The following is a 9,809-nucleotide window of genomic DNA, read 5'->3' as shown; positions in this document are numbered from 1 at the left end:
CCCGCCCCTTCCCACCACGCACTAGCCCCGCCTCTCCGTTCTCTTCGAGGGAAAGCCGACTAATCATAGGTTGTTCTCCCACGGAGTGACACAAAGGTTGCCCAATCACTCTTGAAGAAACTTCTTTCTCTCCACCCCTTTATCTTCTCCCGGGCAGCGGGAGAGCAGTGCCAAGTCTTCCTCCACCCTCAAAAGAAAAAGGGCCAATCGGTGGCAAGTAACCGCCCTTGAAAGACGCAAAGGATAACCAATGGTAAAACTAGGAGGACAGCCATTTTGCCCACTTGTGAAAGGGCCAGCTTTTCCCACGAGTTGGAGTCTACGGTGGGGGAGTTTCAGGAGGCTTTACTTAACTGGAAATATTTAAAAGAAAGCCATATTTCTTCAGGGAGTACATATAGTGCTTTGGGGTAAAGGAGCTTATTTTCATCCACTATTTGGGGGGAAGTAAGGAATACTGCTTAAGGGGTTGGCCCCTCCCCTTAGCGGTAACGGGCTCTAAGCTGAACACCTGGTTTCTCGGGGCTCAGTGGGGGAGGGCAGAGTGATCGCCCTTCTCGGCCTAGAGCTGACTACAGTTCCCAACGTGCTTTGCTTCTTTCCTTCGTTTACTTCCCGCGCTGCCTGACGGGAATTGTAGTTCCCGGAACGTACTCCTGCCGCCTGCTTGTCCGATGGAAAGGGACAAAGTTTTGAATGATTTGGAGTTGGGGATGGGGCAGTAGTTGTCACCAAGGCTGTGGAGAACCCTTTTTCACAACCTTGACAGATGAGAAAAGGGACAGAGGGAGGGGTCAGAAGAGTTCTCCTAGAACACCGAAGGGTTTCAGATTCCTGGTCACTTGAACTCTCCTACGTTCAGTTTGTCCCTTTAACGTCACTTCCGGTTACAGGCGGACACGTCCTAAACTTGTGGCGCGAGCTGGGGATTCTGCAGCGAATACACCAGGTGTGTCGGTATGGGTATACGGTCACTATGAGTTGGAATCGACTCTACGGCTACGGTTTTGGGTCGGTATGGGAGCCGCGTGGCGGGCAAGTCGGTACTTCTTGCGTGGGAGATTGGACAGATTTAATTGCATTTTAACATAGAGTGGGTGAAAGGGGATGGGAGTAGTTACCAACTCCATAATGTCACTTTCCACGTCTATATTTCAACTCCGGAGTCCCGTTTTTCTTGGTCCGCTCACTATTAGATTGCACCCACTATTTGTGTAGGGCGCCTAATGCGTTCAGCAGCTTTGCGTGAAGTAGGGCTTCTCGTCGTCAGTTTGTCCAAAAAGAAAGGGCTAGGAAGTTCCGAGCTAACATCTCCGACTTTTACAAACACACTTACTAAAGCTGCTTTTAAGGGGAAAGGCCGCTGAGAGGGTACTTCGGGATAGAGGGTGGGTACTCAGGATTGACAGTTGGGAATGGCCCCAACACCATTCTTTCCTTTAGTAATTCATCCATCATTTAAGTGATGACTGCGTGCCAACTATGATATACCGATGAATAACGACATCATTATAAACACTTAGGAGCCCTTACCGTAGTTAGTACGTTAGACCCTGGTTTGTGCCCTCTTCGGATGCAAGGTTGACTATATCTATGCTGTTGGACGTTCCTGTTGAGGTACCTTGGGCAACTCGAATAAAGGAGATGCATAACAGTTCTCAGAAAAGGTCATGCCTCCCCAAGCCAGATGCTCATTCTTAATTCTCTTTTCCCCGTCATTTTAGCTGAGACGTTCTCAGATAAATTCTCATTTACTTTTCCCCTATAATTTTAGCTGAGACTTTCTCTTGTAAATCAACTTGTAAATACATATTGAGTATCTACTCTGTATTAGGCACTAATACTAGATTTTTAGGGTAGAGCAGTGGCAAGAAAGACAGGCTCCTCGACCAAAACTGGTGAGGAAAAGTGAGGCCAAACAAAATTAATGGTAGCGTTACTTGTTCTTTTAGTCTCTCCCTAAATTTAGCCAAGTCTTGTTTAGACATGTTTTGTGCTTTTATTCAGTCTCTTTCCATTTTTACCCCTGGATTAAAATAAGCATGTCTTCTCTTTCTATCATTTTTATTAAAGCAGTAGAAGCACTAATAAGCTGTGTCCAGTAATCTTGAGTGGTATTTCTGTACCGAGTAGATCATATGTTTTATAGAGTAATACTTCTAGATGAAGGAAGCTTTCAGCCAAATGGTATTGTGGGTCCATTAGGCAGAACTTCGTCTCTTGCATTATGATGCAGTTAGGATCTTCAGTGATAATTTAGTAGTATAGTCTTCTACAGGTGCTTAGTTTTTGGTCTTGAGCTCTTCCAGCGTAGTAAATAGTGAATAAATAGTAATGAAGGCACCATTTTATTGAGTGTTTCCTGTGAGCCAGGCATGATGTTAAATACTTTAAGTACATTTTCCTTGCAACAGTCGGTAAGTATTGTCTGCAGTCTTTATAGTTGAAGAAATTGGGGCTCAGTGAAGTCAGTTAAGAAGTTTAGGCCTAAGACCCCTAATCAGTAAATTTTGGAGCACCAACTCATATCCAGGTCTACCTGATTCCTTAGCTCTTCACCACTGCTCATCCTGCCTCTTGAACAGTTACTAATTAATCTCTCAATATGTGCCAGACACATAGTGAGGGAGAAACAAAATTTCATCCCAGGATTCTAGAACCAGTGGTGGCAATAACTCCCTCTTTTGAGCCATATTTTGCCTTGTACGTAATACATACTCGTAAGAAGCAAAAGTCATCTGCAATTGTATTACCCAGAAATAACCACTGTGAAATTTTGTTGAGTACTTTTAGATTTCTCTCTTTACGTAGAGATGTAAGACACATGTATACATGGTATCATGCTGCTTTGCTCTTTTGTCACTTTTTTTTTTTTTGACTTGACAGTAGGCTATGGGCATGTGTCCATGACTGAATAAATATTAATATTATCATTTTTTATGTGTACCTGGTATTTCATTGTATGGCTCTAAAATAACCAATTTCCTGCTGATGAACGTTTACATTGTTTTCAATTATAAACTTATATAAGCGATACTGTGGTGAGGATTATCTTTGTATACTTGCCTGATTATCCCTTCAGTCTTCAACTGTTTAGCCACATAATTTAGTACAATCATCCCTCAGTATCCTTGGGGGATTGGTTCCAGGATCCCCACATGGATACCAAAATCCATGGATGCTCAAGTCCCTTATATAAAATGGCACAGTATTTGCATATAACCTACACACATCCTCCTGTATACTTTAAGTCATCTCTGGATTACTTGTAATACCTAAGACAATATAAATACTATGTAAATACTTGTTATACTGTATTGTCTAAGGAATAATTACAAGACACGAGGCAAACAATGCTCAAACAATGAGTGCTGGAGTGAGACTGAGGATCTGTGAAATGGCATGAGACTATGCTTACACATCATTTCATTTGCATGGATTCAGCGTAGCGCTTGATGCGCATGAATTCAAGTTTTGTTTTTTGGAATTTTTTTTTCTGAATATTCTCGATCTGTAGTTGAATCCTGGGATGTGGAACCTGCAGATATGGAGGGCAGACTGTAATATGCACCTATTCCTCACTTATCGACTATCGTTATCTGACATTTCGCATTTACAACAATAGTAAAAAAATGTACTATCCAACTATTTTGCACATGAATGACGTACGTCTGGCAGTAACGAATGCCAGGGTTTGGAGTGAGAGTAACACTGGCTGTGATGGTTAAGGTTATGTGTCAGCTTGGCGGGGCCATGCTTCACAGTGCTTTGGCAGTTAAGTAATGATGTAGTTTGCCAGTTATGTAATGATGTAGTCATCCTCCATTTTGTGATCTGTTGTGGTCATCCTTCATTTTTGCATAACGATGGTTTTCACATAACAACCTGGTCTTTGGAACCTAACCGTGTTGATAAGTGAGGAGAGGGTGTAGTTTACTTAGTTACTTGGTGATGCTGCAACAGAAACATCACAAGTTGGTAGCTTTAAAGAACAGAAATTTATTTTCTCTAAGTTCTGGAGGCTAAAAGTCAAAATCAGGGTCTTGGCAGTGTGGGTTCCTTTCCTGTATGTAACCTCTGGCATCTTCATTTCCTTGTTTTATAGATGCCTGACATGGCATCTGTGACCCCACCCTTCTCATCCTCCCACCCTCTCAGAGACTGTTGTGAGGATTAAATGACTTAATATATGAAGAACACTTAAAATGGTGCCTAGCATATAGTAAGTGTGTGTTAGTTTTTATTATTGTTGTTGTTTCTATGGACCAGGCTGATGTTAAAGGCTAGAGTGCTGAAGTAAACAATAATGAACAAGACAATCTATGGTCCTGACTTTATGAAAGTATTCTAATGGGAGGGAGAAACAAAAATCAAGTCAATATATAAAAATAATTGCCAACTATGATAAGTGCTGTAAGGAAACCAATGGAGAGTCCAATTGCACGCTTTCACAGTATTTCAGCTGAGTAGTAGGTGATGGCAGTTGAAATGGAGAAAAATAGTTGGATATAAAATATATTTTGGTAGTAACGAATGATACTTGTTACTGTGGAGTTGATTCCAACTCATAGGGACCCTATAGGACAGAGTAGATCTGCCCCATAAGAGATTTCCAAGGCTGTAATCTTTAGAGAAGTAGACTGCAACATCTTTCACAGTGGCTGGTGAGTTAGAACTGCTGACCTTTCAGTTAGCAGCCTAGTGCTTAACCACTGTGCCACCAAGGCTCCTATAATGAATGATAAGTGGATTCAGGTGGGGGCTAAGGGAAAGAGAAGAATCAATAATGAAGGCCAGATTTCTGGTTTGAGTAACTTGCATGATTGCCCTATTTACTAAGGAGGCCTGGTGGCACAGTGGTTAAGTGCTCATCTGCTAACTGAGAAAGACACGATACTGTGTGTTTGTAGAGATTACTGCCTTGGAAACCCTGTGGAGCAGTTCTGCTTTGTCCTGTAGAGTTGCTATGAGTCAGAATCAACATGACAGCAGTGGGTTTAATGGGTACTGATTATTAAGACAAAGCAGGGAGCACACAGTTTTGGTGGAGAAATCAAGACTTTGGATTTGGACATTTAAGTTTAGCTTGAAATGACTTTGAGACACCCAAAATGTCAGGTAGTTAATTAGATATAGGAGTCTGAAGCTAAGAGATTATTAGTTGTACTATCTAGACTATTTGTAGTAGCCTGCTAAATGGTTGCCCTCGCCTCTACATCCAATCTTCCAAATTTGACAGTAATCTTTATAAAATAGAAACCTGATTAAACTCTAGGAAGGGCTCCCAGTTCCTTACAGAATAGTGTCTAAAGTCTTTTTGCACAACACATGAGGACCTCCTTGACCTGCCTGTTTTTACTTCCTACCATTTGTTACAAGCATCTTATTCTTTATAGTAAACAGCTTAGGATTTTCTGAAACATTGTGCCTTTGCCTTTGGAAATATGACTTCCTTCTCCGTAGAATATCCTTATCCTGATTTTCCATTGGTAAACTTGACTCCTCCTTCAAGTTTCAGTTGAAGTGTTATAATCACATATTTAAATAAGGTCTACCATGTACCAGGGGTCCCTGGGTGGCACAAACAGTTAAACGCTCAACTACTAACCAACAGGGTGGTTTGAGTCTACCTAGAGGTGCCTCAGAAGAAAGGCCTGGTAATCTACTTCCAAAAAATCAGCCACTGAAAACCCTGTGGAGCACAATTCTACTCTGACATACATGGGGTCACCATGAGTGGGAATCAATTCCACAGCAACTGGGTTATTTTGTTTTGTTTTTAAACCATGTACGAAGCATTTTTTCTTTTCTTTGATTGCCTTCTACCTTAAGGAAAGTCAGCACTTTTGCTTCTGTGTGGTACCTTATATTTGCTTCTTTCATAGCACTTATCACATTGTATTGCAGTTATTTCTTACAGCTCTCCTTTCCCTCCAAGACTGGGCCTGGAGAGCAGGATACAAGGAAACAAATTCATCTTTGTATTCCCAATACCATGAAGCCCGGGTGGCATAGTAGTTAAGCTGCTAACCAACAGGTCAGTTGTTCGAACCTACAAGCCCCTCCACAGGAGAAAGATGTGGCGGTCTGCTTCTGTAAACATTACACCCTTGGAAACCCTATGGAACAGTTCTGCTCTCTCCCGTAGGGTCGCTATGAGTCGGAATCGGCTGGACGGCAATGGGTTTTGCGTTTATTCCCAATACTTAAACTGCAGTTCTGGCGTATAATAGGCACTCAACAAGTATTTGTTGAATAAGTGATTTTGAGAGGCATTGCTGCTGCATACTGACAAAAATTCAGACTTTTAAATTAGACTAGTCTGAGTTCCAGGCTTAATGTCACACCAGTTGCTAACTGTGTAACCTACTATAAATTTTTTAATGTCTCTGAACCTCAATTTTTTTTGTCCTTAATGTGAGGATAATAATACCTATCATTGTGAGTTGTTTTGAAAATTACAGATTTTCTAAAATTTTCTAGTGTTAGTGCCTCACAGAAAAGGTCACCCAATAAATGGAAGTTATTTCATCATTATTCTGAAAACAGTTGCCTGTAGAATGAAAATGGAGCCCTGGTAGCAGTATTTAAGTGCTTGGCTGCTAACCGAAAGGTTGGCAGTTCAAACCCACCAGCCTGTCCGTGGGAGAAAGAAGTGACAGTGGGCTTTCATAAAGATTACAGCCTTGGAAACCCTATGGGGCAGTTTTACTGTGTCCTGTAGGGTCGCTATGAGTTGGAATCGACTCGATGGTGAGGGGTTTGGTTTTTTTTCGTTATAGGGTTGCTATGAGTTGGAATTGATTTGATGGCAATGGAGGTTTTTTTGGGGGGGTGGTAGCCTTAATAGCATACATTAACTCTGTACATATTCATCTTTATCTGCCCGTTTATGTTGTTATTGTCACGAATTATGTCCTTATACATTACATGTCTGTTAACATTAGTTTATAATTATCTTTTTATGCTTTTGTCTTTTAATGATACGTTGTTGTTGTTAGGTGCCGTCAAGTTGGTTCCAACTCATAGTGACCCTATGTACAAGGGAATGAAACACTGCCTGGTCGTGCACCATTCTCACAATTGTTGCTATGTTTGAGCCCATTGTTGCTACCACTGTGTCAGTCCATCTCGTTGAGGGTCTTCCTCTTTTTCGCTGATCCTCAACTTTACCAAGCGTGATGTCCTTCTCCAGGGACTAGTCCCTCCTGATAACACGTCCAAAGTACATGAGACGAAGTCTTGTCACCCTCACTTCTGAGGAGCGTTCTGGCTGTACTTCTTCCAAGACAGATTTGTTGGCTCTTCTGGCAGTCCAAGGCATATTCATTATTCTTTGCCTAACACCATAATTTAAAGCCATCAATTTTCTTTGGTCTTCCTTATTCGTTGTCCAGCTTTCGCATGCATGTGAGGCTATTGGAAATACCATGACTTGGGTCAGGCACACCTTAGCCCTTAAAGTGACATCTTTGCTTTTTAACACTGTAAAGAGGTTTTTTGCAACAGATTTGCCCAATGCAGTAATTCATTTGATTTCTCGACTGCTTCTTCCATAGGCATTGATTGTGGATCCAAGTAAAATGAAATCCTTGACAACTTCAATCTTTACTCTATTTATCATGATGTTACTTACTGGTCTACTTCTGAGGATTTTTGTTTTCTTTATGTGGAGGTGTAATCTCTGCTGAAGGCTGTAGTTTTTGATTTTCATCAGTAAGTGCTTCAAGTCCTCTTTGCTTTCGGTAAGCAAAGTCGTGTCGTCTGCATATCGCAGATTGTTAATGAGTCTTCCTCCAATCCTGATGCCGCATTCTTCATATACTCTAGCTTCTCAGATTATTTGGTGAAAGGATGCAACCGTGATGCACCCTGATGCACACCTTTCCTGATTTTAAACCATGCAGTATCCCCTTGTTCTCTTTGAATGACTGCCTTTTGGTCTATGTACAAGTTCCGCATGAGCACATTTAAATATTCAGGAATTTCCATTCTTCACAGTGTTATCCATAATTTGTTATGATCCACACAGTCAAATGCCCTTGCATAGTCAATAAAACACAGGTAAATATCTTTCTGGTATTAAATCATATAGGAAACAAAAAGGGAGTTAACAACCAAAAGTACAATAATACTAGCTTTTATATTTACATATTTAGTTACCTGTACCAGAGATCTTTATTTCTGTGTACGGCTTTGAGTTACTGTCTGTTGTCCTTTCATCTCAGCCTGAAGGATATGCTTTACCATTTTTTGTAGGACATGTCTAGTAGTGACTTTCTTAGGTTTTGTTTATCTGGGAATGTCTTAATTGTTCTTCCATTTTTGAAGAATAATTTTGCCAGATACAGGATTCTTCATTGATGGTTTTTTTTTCTTTCAGCATTTTGTGTGTGTGTGTGTGTGTGTGTGTGTGTGTGTGTGTGTGTGTGTGTGTGTATCTCCCACTGCCTGCTGGCCTCCGTGGGTTCTAATGAGAAATTGGCTGTTAATCTTACTGAGGGTTACTTGTACTTAGTCACTTCTCTCTTGTTGCTTTCAAGGTTTTCTCCTTGTCAGTGGCTTTTGACACTTTGATTAGAATGTGTTTCATTTTGAGTTTACCCTGCTTGTAGTTTATTGAACTTTTTGAATGTGAGCTTTTTGAATTTGTGTCTTTCACCAAATTTGGGAAATTTTCATCCATTTTTCAAATATTTTTTCTGCCCCTACTTCTTTTGAAACTCCTGTAATGTATATGTTGGTATGCTTGATGGTGTCTCATAGCTTCCTTTGGCTTGCTTTATTTTTCATTTTTTTCTTTTTCCTTCTCCTCAGACGGGGTAACTTCAATTGTGCTATCTTAAAGTTTGCTGATTTTTTTTCTTCTGCCTGCTCAAATATGCAGTTGAACCCCTTTAGTGAATTTTTCATTTCATTATTTTACTTTTCAACTCCAGAATTTCTATTAGTTCCTTTTTATAATTTCTTTTTATTGATATTCCCTACTTGTTCTGCTTATGTTCATTAGTTCTCTTGTTTATGATTATCTTTAGCTTTTTGAGCATATGTAAGACAGTTAATTTAAATACTTTGTCTAGTAAGCTTGATGTCTGGGCTTTCTCAGGGATGATTTCTGTCAATTTCTTTTTTCCTATCAATTGGCCATACTTTTCTGTTTCTTTATATGCTTTGTAATATTTGTTGTGAACTTAACATTTTGAATATTGTGATGTGGTAACTATTTAAATCGTATTCTTATAGTCTCCCCCATCCCAACGGATTGCTGTTGCTGCATATTGAGGACCTCAGTTGTCCATTTGTTTAGTGACTTTTCTAGACTATTTTTGCCAAACTATATTCCTTGTAGTGTGTGGTCATTGAAGTCTTTGTTCCATTATCTCAGCGGTCATTCATTGTTGTTGTTATTAGGTGCCATCAGGTCCATTTTCGACAGAGTATAACTGCCCCATAGGATTCTCTAGGCTATAATCTTTATGGGCACAGATTGCCAGGCCTTTTCTCCTGTGGAGCCACTAGGTGGGTTTGAACCACAAGTCTTTTAGTTAGCAGCTGATTGCTTAACCATTGCACCACCAGGGCTCCTTGACCATTCATTAAGAAAAGCAAATAAAAAAAGAAAAGAAAAGTTATTCTGTTTCTTTAAATTCTTTTGACAAATACCTCTCAGTTAGTGGCTCCAGGCAAATGGCCAGTGTTATGCTGGTTCCTGAGTGAACTTCCAGGAAGATTAAGGCACACAACTCCAATTTTTGGAGGACAAAGTCCTTATTGCCCATCTGACACCAGAAAACCATACCCAGAGCGCT

General features: G+C 40.4%; 1 protein-coding gene across 1 annotated transcript in view; it reads left to right on the top strand.

Moving 5' to 3' along the window:
- The first annotated feature begins 664 nt into the window (after positions 1-664).
- Positions 665-9,809, top strand: part of ZRANB3 (zinc finger RANBP2-type containing 3) — a 284,417-nt gene continuing 275,272 nt past the window's right edge. Inside the window, exon 1 of the mRNA XM_023730197.1 lies at positions 665-949. The gene's annotated coding sequence lies outside the window, so the exon portion shown is untranslated. The remainder of the gene's footprint in view (positions 950-9,809) is intronic.

The sequence above is a fragment of the Trichechus manatus genome, unplaced genomic scaffold (assembly GCF_000243295.1).
Source record: "Trichechus manatus latirostris isolate Lorelei unplaced genomic scaffold, TriManLat1.0 scaffold00033, whole genome shotgun sequence".
Lineage (NCBI taxonomy): Eukaryota > Metazoa > Chordata > Mammalia > Sirenia > Trichechidae > Trichechus > Trichechus manatus.
The sequence above is the reverse complement of the archived record's forward strand: the minus strand, read 5'-3'. Positions and strand labels throughout refer to the sequence as shown.